The sequence below is a fragment of the Triticum urartu genome, chromosome 6 (genome assembly GCF_003073215.2).
Source record: "Triticum urartu cultivar G1812 chromosome 6, Tu2.1, whole genome shotgun sequence".
Taxonomy (NCBI): Eukaryota; Viridiplantae; Streptophyta; class Magnoliopsida; order Poales; family Poaceae; genus Triticum; species Triticum urartu.
The window spans coordinates 107,972,026-107,989,369 of NC_053027.1; the positions used below are offsets into that span (position 1 = coordinate 107,972,026).

The window sequence follows — 17,344 nt, forward strand, 5'->3', positions numbered from 1 at the left end:
TTGCAAAATTAATAGATCTCAAGAAGGTGGCTCGAAATTATTAGTGTGAATCTCAAATTGCTAAGATGACACCTTGAGTTTTGCATATGTATTTGCAAGAAATTGAAAATCTCAATTGCAAATAGACGTATTAATCTCGACATGTGGTTAACATGGAAATATATACATCATAGGAATATTCCAGAATACGTCGTACTCAACGGAGAAACAATACTGCAGAGGTACTGAATTTATCTTTGCGAGAGATAAACAATCTCAATTGCAAATAATAGATGTGATGAATCTCAACATGTAAGAAACATGGAAATATATTACATCACTTTCTGGAATACAAGGAACTCTACAGAAAACCACTACTAATGTAATGAATAATAACGATGTTGTAAACTTGATGCTCAAGTGTAAAACTTGAATTGTATAGACCTCAAATTGAATGAGATGATCTTGTATCAAGTTGCAAGATAATTCAGCAGAGTGAATTAATATTTTACGAGAGAAAATTGATCTCAACCGCAATGATATTATTTTGCGAGAAAAAGAAATTTCTCAATCGCAAATGTTGTGCGAGAAAACTTAATCTCAATCGCAAAACAATGTCGTTGTACTAATAGGACATGTTATAGGAATTGCTAAAAAGCAAACACATTGAACATGCCACATACAATAACCACATATTTTCTGGAATGTTACACTCAACAGAAAATGCAGTAATTAACAGGGTTTAAAATAGGAAAATTACACTGCTAGAATTGCTGTTAGATTTAAGCAAATAATGCAAATTAGCAGGAGCTCCTGGTGGCTCAACCGCATGCAAACATGCCACGTAGGGCAGCCCGGCCACGTGCAGCTTGGTCAACCCAATGGATAAGGAAGAGTAGACAGGGATATCCATAGAAGGAGTAGATTCGATCCCCAATCCACATGACCAAGACCGGAGGGACTCCAGTCGCGCTCTTCCTCGGAGGCACCTACGGCCGGTCGTCCGCATAACGGGCGACGGGAGGAACTCCAGCCGCGCTATTCATCGTCAGAGTCGTCGGGGAGGCGAATGCCAGGCACGGCCCAAGCGCTGCTGGGCCCCAAGTTCTCTCGCGGGCAGTGCGGCTGGTCGACGGCGGGCTGCGGTTGCTCGACGCTGTGAAGGCGGAGGCCACGAGGCGCCTGCAAGTGCCAGTGTGCGGCGAGGGTGCCGCGGTGGCGCGGGGCCGGGCGAGGCCTGGTGCAGGGCGGGCGCGCGCGAGGGCGGCCTCGGCCTGGCGCAGGGGCCCGACCACGGGTGTGGCGCGGGCACGGCCGTGCGGCGGGGGCGCTTTGGCGCGACTGCATCAACATCAACGACTGCGGCGTCGGAGGAGCCGCTCATGACGCGCATGCCGAAGGGCGACCCTGTAGAGGGCCGGCGCCACCGATCTGCGCAGATGCGCGTTTCCGTCGCGGGACGCGAAGCCGGTGGTTCCGGTCGCCCAGTCCAGCGCGGGATCGAGGCCAGACGCTGATGGCAAGATGGCGATGAGCGCCACCACCAGTCCAGCGAAGATGGTAATGAAGTGAGGCATCCTACCTTTTCTTGATTCATGCTCTTTAAGGTTCGATGGATGCACATACATGGCGCATGCCCCTGCAACCCTGTTCTTCATTCTCTCGTTTATCCCCTGTATTCCTGTAGGAATCGAAGTGACAGTTAGAGACCGAGAGATTTGTCGTCGTGGCCGTGCACGGCGCGAAGATGCCTATTGGAAGCGCTTTCGCCGGGCTGAGGACCGCCGCGCCACCACGCCGAACCAACGGCTGTAGCCGTCGAACTCGCAGGCGAGCGATGCTGCAGCCAGGAGCCGTCGCGCTGACTGAATCGCTCCGCCATGAGCCGTCTTGCCGATGGAATCGCTCCACCGTAAACGAGAGACAATCGAATAAATGATTGGACTGTCGATTCCATTGAATGATTCTCGGTATATATACAAGGGAACAGACATGATCGAGAGATGCGACCCTTCGTAGACATGAAGGGGGGAGAGGCGCGACGGTTGCCACTGCAACCGACGTACAGATTACAAGGGAAGGATTATCTCTTTAATTAACCTATTAATTTAATCCTAACAGATCTTTAGACGTAGAGAAAGATCCATTCAGACAAAGGGATGATGAAGAAGAGGTGTTGGGACCTGAAGTTCCATACCTTAGTGCTGTTGGAGCGCTTATGTATCTTGCAAATTGCACAAGACCTGATATTGCATTTGCAGTGAATCTACTTGCTAGACATAGCGCAACTCCCACCAAACGTCATTGGTCTGGAGTGAAGAATATCTTTCGATATCTTCAAGGCACAAAGGATCTTGGCCTATTTTTTCAGTTCTAGAAAAATCAGAACTCTGATATGATTGGGTATGCAGATGCCGGCTATTTGTCTGATCCCCATAATGCCAGATCTCAGATCGGTTTCGTGTTCCTACATGGTGGCACTGCTATATCATAGAAGTCTTCGAAACAGACTCTGGTAGCAACATCTACCAATCATTCTGAAATAATTTCATTATTTAAAGCAACATGCGAATGTGTATGGCTTCGCAGAATGATAAATCACATACAACAGTCATGTGGAGTGGGTTCGATAAAATCACCTACCATTATCTATGAAGATAATGCGGCCTGTGTTGCGCAGATGCAAACAGGATACATCAAGAGTAATATCACCAAGCATATTTCTCCTAAATGGTTTTTTCCCCATAATCTTCAGAAAAGTGGGGAAATAAACATTATGCAAGTTAAATCATGCGACAACCTTGCTGATTTATTTACCAAGTCTCTACCAAATTCTACATTCCAGAAATGTGTTCATGAAATTGGTATGCGGAGACTTAGAGACTTGCAGGTGTTAGAGGGAGTCTCTTCTTAGATATTCTCATTTTAATGACATCACATTATGCTATCTTTCTTTGTGAGTATATGTTTCAGGATCTCATCAAAGATTTTATGAGAACTTTTGAAGGAGAATCTTTTGAGATGATAGAGCTTCCCGGACAATCGTGAAGATGATCTACATGGTAGAGCGTAGATTAGAGGGAGTGTTGAAAATAATTCTATAATTAGGGGAAAATCTCCCCTTCACGCAACCGACGTCTCCCTTCGATCTCCTGGAACCGACGCCTCCTCGAGGGATCGTCGTCTCTCTTCGGGACATATAAAAGGGGACGAGACTTGCCTGCTCCCCCAGCGTGCGCCCATCCGTGCTCCTGCATACGTGGCATGATTTGATTGGAACAAAATAAGGCCTGGTCCCACCCCCTTAAAATCAGGGGGAGATGATTAGATTAGAAAGAAAAAAGAGAAAAAGACAGCCGTAGGATGGAGTGGGAGCACGGATGGGAGCATGGGGAGGGAGCAGGCAAGCCGGATCCTATAAAAGGGGCCTGTAACCATCGATCAATTAAGACAATTCAAAACCGCGGGCACAGGGCGGCGGCGGCTGGGCTCTGGCGGGCCAGCGGCAGTGCCACGTGGCGGCCTATGAGTGGCTGGGGAACTCCTCTCATACAAAAAGATTGTTAGAGTAGAACGAGAGAAGTAATGAAAACGGTGCATCCTTTATTAGATGAGATCTGCTATTTATACAAAGGGAAGAGACACCACTAGGAAGGCGTCTGTTTAGGGAGGTGCCTATTCGGTAGGGAACCGACGTGGCAGATGCAACTGCCTGCGGTTAGTGAAAGCAGGGATTATCCCATAATTAATAATCATTAATTAATCCTAACACTCCCCCTAATCAATGCTTGATTATGAGCAGACTTCATCTTGATAAAGATTCTCCTTGAAAACCCTGTGGGAAAAAATGTAAGGAGATACGTGTTTGATATGTTGCTAAAACTCCTTCAAACCCGGTGGGAAAAATAAGGAGAAAATGGCACAACATATATTGGTCATTGTCTCTTTTAACTCAATACGAGAAAACTCATAGAGTTTAGAGGACAATAAATATGTCGTATATACTTTCCCAAAAACCCGGTGAGAAAACAGAAAGTATGACATATGATCTTATGTTGATATTACCTCATTAAAAACCTTTATGAGAACCTGTATAGTAAACTCATGAAGGGAAAAGAGTATAATATGATGCATTGAACAGGAACAACTTAGGAAGATACCCCCCCTGATTCTTGCAAATTCCAAAGTCGTCACCTACCAATTCCATGAACATGTTTCTGGAATGTAAAAGTTGGTAGAGACTTGGTGAACAAATCAGTTGCATGATTTGACTTGCAAGATATGCAATATAAAGATATTGCTTATTAGTAACCTGTTTGCATCCGGGCAACACAAGCAACATTATCATTGAGATAATGGTTGGTGGATGTTGCCATGAGGTCTGTTTCGAAGACTCTTCATGAGGGGGCTACCACACCTAGTAGGAACACTAAGCTTGTCTACGATCTGACATAGTGGGGATCTGATCGATGTATCCAATGATATCGGTGTTCACATTTTTGTGAAACTGAAAAACCAGGACAAGATGTTTGATGCCTTTGGAGATATCAAAGATATTCTTGAGTACCAACCAATTGTGTTTGGTGGATCCAATGGCATTATGGAACATTGAGTCCCAATATCTCATTTCCATCATCTCTTGGTCTAAATAGACCTTTCTCTATGTCTAGAGAATGAACTACCATGAGAGTTATGGATGGATAAGATTTGTCCACAATGAATTTCTCCAATATATTATGGATATAGACAACATAGTATACCATAATGTATGAATGAAGGTGCTCAAGTTGTAGTAATAACGAGCGGTATTTTGGTTTACCCAAATCCTTCATTTTAAAGTCCGTCACTTAGATGATTACATGTGTCGTCATTGTAGACACACAACACATGGATAATCATCATGGTAGGAGTAATCCTTGAGTATAAGGATCTCACTACGTCGGTTGTACCGTATGTACCGACAACAATAAGTCGTATGGTGGCTTACCGAATTTACACAATGTATGTTGCATTTTGTATTTCGATTCGGAATTGAGATTCCATCGGAAATCAATCATATATGTCTGAATCTAGTGATCCACATGGATATGTAATCACTACATCTATCAACTGCAGAGATAGATGATTTTGAACCGTCAATGATATAAGTTATCGGAATGAGATTCCACCTCCGGAGAATAGTTGGGTATCTGCGTGAACCCTTGCGCTACAATACTTGCTCTTTGTTTCACCACCTGGTTGTTTTCAATTCTGTTTCCAGAAGAAAACTGGTGTAGGTATTGCTTATGAATACCTTCCCATTATTGAGCAAGATCATTTCTACCTAGATCATACCCTTTGCTTGAGTTCAGTCCGAGTGTTGATCACACTTTGCCATGGCCATGGTCTTTGGATCTGAATCATTTGTAAGGTTTTGCAATCTAGTTGAGAAATGTATGTCGACAATTGTAGACTTCCGGTTATATGTTTCTCCAGAATCTATATATCAATATATAGTTGATGAAAATATCGTTACCCATAGTGACTTCTCGCGATTTCCCAATGCGGTTGAGTCGGGTATTCCGATGTCCCAGTCATTTTGTGCACTATGACCTGGGTTGGTGGAGGTTTCCCGTCCACTGGGTGTATACTACCCATCAGGTGTCTGTCAACTTGAAGTTGACTTGCATTTACTGATTCACAGGCCTTGACATCCTTGCTCGCGAGAAGCTGAATCCTAATGTATTATTGCCGTACTTCTCCCCCTGTTGCTTTGAATGGGGAGTTGAGTGGTTTTAGTTGGTACCTCCACTTTTTCTGACATATTTTTCAGGATTGTAGGATTGTATGACACCTTTATAGTCAGTAAATGAATCTGGCAGGTTATTTGCAATGTGTTGCAAATGTTCTGAACGCATGGTTCAGATCTTTGAGTACATGGATTTGAGGCGGAAATGTGTTGAACATTTCACTAATTTCCTGGCATTCTTTATGGTACTTGAAATCTCCCCCTAATGCCTGGAAATGTTCCTTATTGAATTAGCATACTGGCCTTGAATAACTCCCCATGCGAAGGGCTTGACGTATTGACGGAAATACAGTTATTCCTCACATAGATCCCAACTATATGTTGAGGGGCCAATGATGTATGCCGGGTGGTGACATCGGTATGCAACCGAATTACCGCAGATAGAAAATACTTGGTAGATATCCACATATCAAAGATAGAGGGGAATAATATTATGCAGTTCTGTCATGAGCGTGTAAAACTGGATGACTCCAACGTAAAGTTGGTAAATTGCAATTTCAAAGTAAAGATAATGAAATGAGCTTTAACTCTTTGGATATGATTCTACCAAACCATTTTGAGTCTAGACATTAGGACAAATTGCTAAACTTCAATCTAAGGGCCATAGAGAAGGCACTCAAGGAGAATTATGCAATGTTATCCATTTTGATTTGCTTGAAATCGATCTCAGGATAATGAGCCAATGGTTTCGTGTGAATAAAGCACACACTTAAGACCATCATGTAGATATGTCTTTTAGAACCATGGAATACCTGAATAGTCTAGTCAATGGATGGGAAGAGCCACTTACCTCAACTTGATGCATTCAAGGAGTCTGAGTGGTTCAACGTAGACTTTAAGGTGTGCGAGCCTTAAAATTAGCTTCCCTGTGTCACTTGTAGTGCACATAAAATCCAAATGTTGTTAGAATTTAGCATCATAATAATCATAAACTATTGGAATTGCTGATAGTTTCGGTTTCAACCCAATGTCTCGATGACCAAGGCGAGTATGCCAAGTTTTCATGTACAAGACATTTTGAAAAAACTATCTTGGGCGCAACATGTGCTACGGGTTTTGTAGTATGTGTAGTACAATCCAGATTATACATAGAGAATGTGCTTGCCATATCCGTTGCATATGGTAAAGAGAATGTATTTGTAACACCCCGAGAATCTTGCTACAGTAATCCCATGCCTAATGACGCCATGAAATCATAATCATTTTGCTAATCCTCACTTTGATTCAAACCAAACTCAAATCCGGATTCAAATGCCTAAGTCATATAATATTTTTTATAAAATAGTAATTTAAAAATATTCCTTAGGTTGAAAACTTTAATTACATAATTGTCATGCATTAAACAAACATTATGGAGATGTTTAAAATACCCCTGAAAATTATAACACTGGTCCAATAGCTAATTATTTGACCTTTTCAATTTCTAAAAAAAGTTGAACACTCCTAAATGCTTTGAAACTTTTTGTAGCAACCCGGAATATTGCGCTTTACTTTTGTGCCAAGTTTTGTATTAAATAAAACTCTTTAGTAGCTCAAATAAAATGCAAAGTATGAAAGTTAAATTAAAAATAAAAAAATAAAACATATCCTACCACACTAGTGTTAGCAGACGCGCTATCCCTCTCCTTCTGCTGCTAGTGGAGGCAGGGGAGGCCGTGGCGCCATCTCCATGGCCGCCGGCCACACGTCGGCATCCGAGCCGCCTTGCCCACCTACAAGACCCCCTTGACCCCCTGGACGAACCCTAGTCCTCCCTCTCTTCCTCCCCCGCACAGTTTCTTCCGCCCAGAGCAACCACCCGAGGCGTCATGGTCGTGCCGCTATAGATCCCGTGGCCACAGACAACCCCGCGCCCAGCCGTCGTGTCCTTAGGCTCCGCCGTCGACTGCTTCGTCGTCTTCAACCACCAGATCAAGCCGGGACTCCCGAACGACTACGCCCACGACCGTCTTCCTCGCCACGGCCGCCGGAGCTCCGCCGCTCGATCCGCCACCGTCCGTCCACCACGACGCCCACGAGCCGTCCGCGTGACTTCCCTGTGAGCAGACGCGCTATCCCTCTCCTTTCCCTTCTTCAATTGATAGCCGTAACTACCCTGTACGCCATGGCCGGACCTCCGCGCCCGCAGCTGCTTGCCGCGGCCGGCCCCTCCCATGGCCGCACTCCCCTTGCCCCGGGCGCTCCCCTGCACCATGCCCCTGGCCGCCCACGCTGGCCGCGCTCGGCTCGCCCGCTGCCGCTGGCACCCGCGTGCGCTCGGCCGCCCCTGACCGCGTCGTCGCCTGAGCTCCCGTGCTGCTGAGCTGCTCCTTGCGCCGTTGTTTCTTCGCTGCTACTTCCGCCACTGCTTGCTCCTTGACCGCTGCTTGCTGCTGCCGGTAGCCGCTGTTGTGCGTGCCTGCTACTGCGCTGCTCTGCTTCGACGCTGCTGTTGCTTAGTGCAACTACTGCGCTGCTCTACTCCAGCCGCTGCTAGTTGCTGCTAAAGGCCATGGCCGAGTGTGTGCGTGCAGCGTGCAGCGTGTGTGTGTTGTGTGCGTGCAGCGTGTGTGTGTTGTGTGTGTGTGTGCGAGTGTGTGTTCTGTGTGTGTGGCCGGCCAAAAACTAGTTTAGGGACTAGTTTAGTTTGTTTGTGTAGTTAGTAGTACTAGTTAATTAGTCCAATGGTAGATGACATGTGGACCCACTCTTAGTTAAAATTTTTTTAAAAAAAAGTCTAAGTCAATGACATGTGGCCCCTACACCGTTTATATGTTGACTAGTCAACTGTTGACTTTGACCCTGACCCCACCAATGATAAACTATGGCTAGAATAGCACTAGGTGACAAAACAAATTATTGTTTTATTTCCGAATTATAAGAATTCCAAACTACCATTAAAACTTCAGAAAATCATAGTAAAACAACCGTAACTCGGATGAAAAAACTTTGTATATAAAAGTTGCTCAGACCGACGAGACAAATCTGAATACGCAGTCCGTTCGTCCGCCACGCATCCCTAGCATAGCGAACACGCGACTTTCCCCCTCCGGTTCATCTGTCCGAAAACGCGAAACACCGGAGATATTTTCCCGAATGTTTTTCTCCTTCATCGGTACCACCTCATACCTCGTTAGGGCACCCCTAGCACCGCTACTTCTCTTGTCATGCATCGTTATTCATCTGTTTGCATTATATTTATTGTTTCTTCCCCCTCTTCTCTCGCTAGACACCGAGACCGACGCCGCTGCTACCCAGTACGACTACGGTGTTGACGACCCCTCTCTCCAGGCAAGCCCCCCTTGATCACCAGATATCGCCTACTCTTCTCTATACTGCTTGCATTAGAGTAGTATAGCATGTTACTGCTTTCCGTTAATCCTATCCTGATGCATAGCCTGCCCTTGCTACTACTGTTGTTACTTTTACCTGCAATCCTAATGCTTAGTATAGGATGCTAGTTTATCATCAGTGGCCATACATTCTTGTCCGTCTGCCATGCTATACTATCAGGCCGTGATCACTCGCGAGGTGATCATAGGTATATACTATATATTTTATACATGATACATGTGATGACTAAAGTCGGGTTGGCTCAAGGAGTACCCGCGGTTGATTCACGAATTGGGGGCTGGAAGGACATACTTTCCCGACGGCCCTCTATGTGGATCTTTGTGGCGAAGCGACAGGGCAGGTTGAGACCACCTAGGAGAGAGGTGGGCCTAGCCCTGGTCGGCATTCGCGGTTATTTCAAAATAACACGCTTAACGAGATCTTGGTATTTGATCTGAGTCTGGCTACTGGCCTACACGCACTAACCATCTACGCGGGGACAGTTATGGGCACTCGACGCCGTGGTATCAGCCGAAGCCTTCGTGACATCAGCGACTGAGCGGCGCGCGCCGGGTTGGACTGGAACTCCTACTCTTGTATAAGGGAGGCTAGGTCTGCTCACCGGCCGTGTACGCAACGTGCAGGTGTGCAATGGGCGATGGGTCCAGACCCCTGTGCCATAGGATTTAGACCGGCGTGCTGACCTCTCTGTTGTGTCTAGGTAGGGCTGCGACGTGTTGATCTTCCGAGGCCGGCCATGACCCAGAAAAGTGTGTCCGGCCAAATGGGATCGAGCGTGTTGGGTTATGTGGGTGCACCCCTGCAGGGAAGTTAATCTATTCGAATAGCCGTGATCTTCGGTAACAGGACGACTTGGAGTTGTACCTTGACCTTATGACAACTAGAACCGGATACTTAATAAAACACACCCTTCCAAGTGCCAGATACAACCGGTGATCGCTCTCTCACAGGGCGACGAGGGGAGGATCCATCGGTTAGGATTATGCTATGCGATGCTACTTGGTGAACTTACCATCTACTCTCTTCTACATGCTGCAAGATGGAGGTGCCAGAAGCGTAGTCTTCGAAGACTAGCTATCCCCCTCTTATCCCAGGCTTTCTGCAGTTCAGTCCACATATTAATAGCCTTATTCCAGTTGATACCAATGCATACATATGTAGTGTAGCTCCTTGCTTGCGAGTACTTTGGATGAGTACTCACGGTTGCTTTCTCCTTCTCTTCCCTCTATCCTTTCTACCTGGTTGTCGCAACCAGATGCTGGAGCCCAGGAGCCAGACGCCACCGTTGATGACGACTACTACTACTCGGGAGGTGCCTACTACTACGTGCTGCCCGCTGACGACGACCAGGAGTAGTTAGGAGGATCCCAGGCAGGAGGCCTGCGCCTCTTTCGATCTGTATCCCAGTTTGTGCTAGCCTTCTTAAGGCAAACTTGTTTAACTTATGTCTGTACTCAGATATTGTTGCTTCCGCTGACTCGTCTATGATCGAGCTCTTGTATTCGAGCCCTCGAGGCCCCTGGCTTGTAATATGATGCTTGTATGACTTATTTTATTTGTAGAGTTGTGTTGTGATATCTTCCCGTGAGTCCCTGATCTTGATCGTACACATTTGCGTGTATGATTAGTGTACGATTAAATCGGGGGCGTCACAAGTTGGTATCAGAGCCGACTGCCTGTAGGAATCCCCCTTCCACACTCCTTGGCCGAAGTCGAGTCTAGACATTGAAAACTTTTACTAACATGGTGTGCCTTACGGGCCCACGTCGCCATTGGGTGGTATTAGGATCTTTTACTCCTCGATCCTTACTCTGGGACTCTGAACTCTATTCTATTCGGGTTAAATGAATTTTGCTAAATCTAACATTAGGATCTCATTATCACTTTCACCCGGAGAGCCCCTTATTACTAATGATCGTCTGCTGCACGTGAAGACCCTGAAGATACTCACCGCTGTTAACCCGAGAATTTGTGTTCATCGCGTTTACAATACCCCTTCCACCGTCAACCCTTATGGATAAATACTTGCAGTTGTTTATGCTTACATACATCCCTAGTCGGTCTTGTTATTACAGATACCCCGAAATACTCGTCGTATTTTCGAGAATCCTTTGAGCTTACTGCCTTGCTGTTCTTTGTCACCTGAATACCCCTACGGATAATTCTCGCACTATCGAGTATCCGCTCATCCCCAGATATTCATGCAGTTCACAAAATTCTTCGAAATACCATTCGGTCTTCCGAAAATCCTGAGCAACCTATTGCTCCTGAAATTCTTGCTTGCTTGCATTATGGTTAATCCCATAATTAAGTATAGTAATCTTATTGGCAACCTTTGTCAATATCATTTTGAGTCCATTGACTCAATATGTTGCGCATGCTCGCAATCCTCACTCAGATCATAGAATTCATCCTTCCAGCTCAGATGTCATTTAAAACGCGAGCTGGTCCTCGGCCAATCAGATTGCCATCGATTGTACCCCTAAGTCTATTCAACTTGTCCGTCCTTGATCAGAGCGTTTGCTCCTGATCCCTTGATTCAAAAATCATAATTCCTTTGTTATTTAAACGTTGAATTATTTAGATGTTCTAGAAAACGATGCATTTGCATTCTTTCTTCCTCTGATTGGGTATTGATACTCACATCAGCTCCATTGTGGATCACCATATCCACTGTTGGATTATTATCCGACAATGTCCTTCATAATTAATCACCTTGTGAGTTCTTTCTCCGATACATAATGCCTTTGGTAAATTGTATCCTCTCCTTTTGCCAACCATGCTCTGCTTTCGAGCTGGTAATATTTACTCTCAAAGCTTGTGGTATATGTTTCCACGATACCCTGACGGGTTGAACCTATGCCTTCCTTAATTTGTGTGACCTCGAAAGTTATGCGGGTTATACCCTGCTGACGCTTCGTCAGGTAACTTCTCAACACTACAACTTCGAAAAAGGGGAGGTAAATGTAAGGTTATGCATTGAAGAAGTGGGAGTCGACCTTGAACTTTGTGTTCATGCCCATGGACACGATGTATATCTTATCATTAAAGCTTCTCTTAAATTAATAACTCCCTTGGTATAAGTTCATATTATATCTGGGATCTGGCCTTTTTGCAATCGTGGTTTCGACCATGTTCTCTTTTAGGTACCGTTTCTCGTGCAAGTTTAAGCACTTGTCTTCTGCAGAGCAATACCCCAGTCCAACCTCTACTTTGATCTGTCGTCGAGTATTACCCACTGGTATCTCGAGGATACCACGGAGTACATAACTTCTTATGAGTTCTGCATCAACTAATATTCTTGCCAATTCCATTTTTCCAATGGGTTCTCAGTTGTTAGAACCCCTCAAGGACACCGACAACTGAATTGAGTCCGCACTACGATTCAACAACTCTTGGTAACCTTCATTACTTACGAGTCTGAACTCGATCACGTCATTCCGAGCCTACTCGGCTATATCATTATCGTGCCAAATTTTAACTGTGCTACCTGGTCCTTCTTTCCGGAGCACAATTTCGACGATGGGCTAAGCTTACGTCGATCTTCCTTGTCTTATCGTTTCACCTCAAACAACAAACTTGATTTCAAGTTTGTGTCGTACCCATGGTTCCAATAACCTTTCGCTTCATCATTCGTTTGACTTGATGTCATCGCCGACCGATTACATCTCCATGAAACCTCTCGACAGAAATTGTCATGATCATCATCAACATTTCGAACTCCTCAAGGATATCAATTGAATTCCTGATGAGAAATACCATCCTTGCCCTCGATGATTTGTGTTATCATCGACCACTCGATTGCCTTCCGTTCAACACAAACTTGTTCGTGTTTTGTGTTATGCCTTGAGATCCTTGCTATCCAGCATTTGTTCTCCTTTACCTTGGAGTACTACCATCTTTTATGTCAAGAATGTTGTGAGAATTTCACCACCTCTTAAGAATTCTTGATATAGGTGATACTTCTTGCCATATCCGTTCATTCCTTGCCCGCGAGTTCAAAAGTTCTAGCAACCCTTTTGCTCTGAAGTTAATGGTTGATATTTCATTCTTAGACCATTGGTTGTCGAATCACCATTCTAACTTTGATCATGCTACCTAAACCCATATTTCGGGTGGACCTTTCAACCAATGTTTAATTGTGTATGTTCTCCTCGAGCATATTTCACTATATCATTTGATCCGACAAATGTTATCTCCTTATCCACATAACTGTGGAGACCCACCTTTTGGGATACCATCGTTGAATTATCACTGAGTCCATCAGCCACCTCCTCATCCTCTCCTTGGCTTAAATGATGAACTCATGATTCGGAACTTGCTTCCATAGTTCATTTCCCGAGAATCTTGCAAATCATCTCGTCAATTTGTCTTGTACCTTTTCTTCTCAGGCATCTTGAGTCTGAGGTTTCCTAACACTGATCAGATCTGAATCTCGGTCAGATCTGATGGTTGGAACATATTCCCAAGAGTTATAATACTGGTCTTTTATATGACCCGGTAAGGTGATGTCATGCCTAGCACACCTGGCCGTAGGCCCTATTGTTATAACTTCCTTTTTAGCAAGGTTAACCATTCTGCCATGACGAAATTGTAAAACTTATTCTATAAGTTGTTTTCGGTGGATCCTTTGTATCCAAAGTCTGATCTTCACCTGGAGACCATGCCAATGCTATCTCGAAGCATGTCTATGGTACTCCGATTTTCCACAAGAGCATTTGAAGCCCAATGCTAAATGTTTCCTGCTCAATTATCCAAACACCGTTGTATGGGTAATGTCAGGAAATTTCTCTCCCCATACTTAAAGAATTTTCTACATTATATCCTGTCATGGATATCATGCTCTACTTGTCCATGGGAAGGATATATCCCTGAAATATGTGTTTAAACACATTTTCCTTTCCATTGTTCTGTTTAAATCTGATGATCACCTTTTCCTTTCCATTGTTTTGTTTAACCTTATTGGTGATATACATGATCTAAGCAGTAATATTCTCCTGCTTATGTAAACACCATGGTGTACAACTCAGTCAGTAAGACCCTGTTACTATTGTTGATGATATTCCGGTAACCACCGATGGGCGAGAACTTTGCCTATTGGTCCGCCTCGTTTCGACGAGTAGGAAAATGGTTCTCTTCGTCTCTCGCCCTTGGTACCAACGTTGTTGCCGACATAACTGACATGGTACTCTCTGACATGCCTTGCTATCATGACCAGGCAAGATGTCCCTGCTCCTATAAAAAAAATCACCTGGTGGGCCCATAACCCACAGGTCCACTGGATCGAAACCTGACTCTTCTTTACAACCCAGATTCTAATGTGTCCTGTGCACCTGGCTTCGTATGTGATTCACGAGCTAAAATATATACCATTATTCATCCTGAAATCTAACAGCATGTTATTCTCGTTGTTCAAACCCCCATTCCAGCTTCTGTCTAGTCAACGAATGATCGCCTGCCAGTTTGAAACTTTGGTACCATCGTTTATTGCACTCAGAGACTTCACTGAAATACAACTCGTGGGGTACCTTGTGTATTTCCTATTGAGTTCACCGTCAGATGCCCAGCCTTCTGGAGATGCGTTCTTCCGGAGTTTTTCCCCTTGGTCGCGTTCGTAGGACGATGGAGATCCCGGAGAAAGGATGACGAGTTGATCATGGTAATTGGAAGTAGAGAAATGAAGACATCAACGAAAGGGATCAACCTCTTCGAAAGGACAACCAAGACCGAGAAGACTCGTTAGGTTTCTCGCTACCAGCACCTCCCCCCCTACTCCCCTGCTTAAATCTCGGGACGAGATTTCTTGTAGTGGAGGAGATTTGTGACGCCCGGGTAATTAAACTACAGTAAACCTCTACTAAGGATGCCACGTCACCTCGGTTACTGTTGATAAACTCGAGTTAGTTCAAAAAACGATTCAAATTTAAATCCTAAATAAGTCAAACAACAAAAGTTTTCAAATATTATAATAAAAATGTTCGGGCTATGTCAATTATTGCATCGTTAATTATGGTGAAATAAACACATTTTTATAAAATGCCTAAATACTTTTAAATGAATTAAAACAGAAAAGAAATAAGAAAAGAAAATACGAAAGCAAAAGACAAAACAAAACAAACAAAAAAATAGGCCCCCTGGCCAACTGGGCCAAACGGCCCAGCTCACCGGCCAGGCCGGCCCACCTGGCCCAGCCGGCCGACACGCCCCTGCCTTATCCCCACGAGGGGGAAAACCCTAACCCCCCCACGATGCCCCACTCCCCCACTCGTTACCCACCCCCGCGCGTCTCCCTCGCCCCTCCCCGATCTAGATCGAGGGAGACGGCGCCTCGGCCCCGCCGCCTCACCCCTGCGCCCGATGCAAGCCGGCGTCGGCGCCGCCCCTCCCGGACTCCTCGCCCCTCCTCTCCCTCGCGTGGCGCCCAGCTGAAGCCGCGGCCTCGCCTCATCGTCGACCCGACGCCATTCGTCGTCGCTGCCACCTCGCCCCCGTCGTCGATCTACCTCGTCGGACCACCCCGAGCCCGCTGTCTGTCCCTACAGCATCGCTGTGAGCTCCGCCACCCCCCCTGTGCCTTCCCGAGCTCGGATACGAGCTCCTGCATGTCCTCCCCACCACCCGTAACTCCGGCCACCGCTCCCTTCGCCGCCTCCGCCGCGCTTGTCGCCGTCCCCTGCCCGGCGCCACTTCGGCCTCCTCACGGCCCGTCGCGTCGCTGCTCCGGCCGCGGCCACGAGCCACGCGTCGGCCCCCCTTCTTCCTCCCCTCTCGCTGGCCGCATCGGACGCCGACGCCCGCGCCTTCCCGGTCCGGCGCCGTGGCCCGCCTCCCCTCTCGCCTGCAGCCGGCGCCCAGCCCGCCTCGCCGGCGCTGGCGCGCGCGCCTGCGGCGGCCGCCCGAGTTCGCCGTTAACGGGTGGCGCCCGCGGCCTGCACCCAGCGCCCGCTAAGGCCCCTGGCCAATGACACGCGGGGTCCACCCGAAAACGAAAAATAATTAAATGAAAAGATATAATGATTAAAATAGTTAGTTAATTAATTAACCAAATGAATTAATTAACCTAATTAATCATGTTAATTAACCTATTAACTGCTTAATTAGTCTAACTAAAATTGTCAATTTACTAGTGAGTCAATGACAGGGGGCCCTACCCCCTATTGACCAGTCAAACCGTGACTGGTCAACTGGGTCCCCCTTGGCCCACTTGTCATCCCCTGGGTACACTTTTGTGTACCCTGTGCTGGGTGCACATAGCATTTATTCAATTAATTTCGAATTAATTGCTTCATGTGCTGCCTCCGAGGCTGCCATGTACTCCGCTTCACATGTAGATCCTGCCACGACGCTCTGCTTGCAGCTGCACCAGCTCACTGCTCCACCATTCAATATATACACGTATCCGGTTTGTGACTTAGAGTCATCCAGATCTGTGTCGAAGCTAGCGTCGACGTAACCCTTTACGACGAGCTCTTCGTCACCTCCATAAACGAGAAACATTTCCTTAGTCCTTTTCAGGTACTTCAGGATATTCTTGACCGCTGTCCAGTGTTCCTTGCCAGGATTACTTTGGTACCTTCCTACCAAACTTACGGCAAGGTTTACATCAGGTCTGGTACACAGCATGGCATACATAATAGAACCTATGGCTGAGGCATAGGGGATGACGCTCATCTCTTCTATATCTTCTGCCGTGGTCGGACATTGAGCTGAGCTCAATTTCATACCTGCAACACAGGCAAGAAACCCCTTCTAGACTGATCCATATTGAACTTCTTCAAATATCTTATCAAGGTATGTGCTTTGTGAAAGACTATGAGCGTCTTGATCTATCTCTATAGATCTTGATGCCTAATATATAAGCAGCTTCTCCAAGGTCCTTCATTGAAAAAACTCTTATTCAAGTAGGCCTTAATGCTGTCCAAGAGTTCTATATCATTTCCCATCAATAGTATGTCATCTACATATAATATGAGAAATGCTACAGAGCTCCCACTCACTTTCTTGTAAACGCAGGCTTCTCCATAAGTCTGCGTAAACCCAAACGCTTTGATCATCTCATCAAAGCGAATGTTCCAACTCCGAGATGCTTGCACCAGCCCATAAATCGAGCGTTGGAGCTTGCACACCTTGTCAGCATTCTTAGGATCGACAAAACCTTCCGGCTGCATCATATACAATTCTTCCTTAAGGAAACCATTAAGGAATGCCGTTTTGACGTCCATTTGCCATATTTCATAATCGTAG

General features: G+C 45.8%; 1 long non-coding RNA gene across 2 annotated transcripts; it reads left to right on the forward strand.

Annotated features, from left to right (window-relative positions):
- The first annotated feature begins 482 nt into the window (after positions 1-482).
- LOC125517269 lies at positions 483-2,375 on the forward strand. 2 transcript variants are annotated; one of them, XR_007287531.1, is made up of 2 exons: positions 483-1,547; positions 1,667-2,375. It is a non-coding gene; the product is annotated as an uncharacterized LOC125517269 (long non-coding RNA). The 2 variants fall into 2 exon arrangements; XR_007287532.1 differs by having other exon boundaries at positions 483-1,539.
- The last annotated feature ends 14,969 nt before the right edge of the window (positions 2,376-17,344 follow it).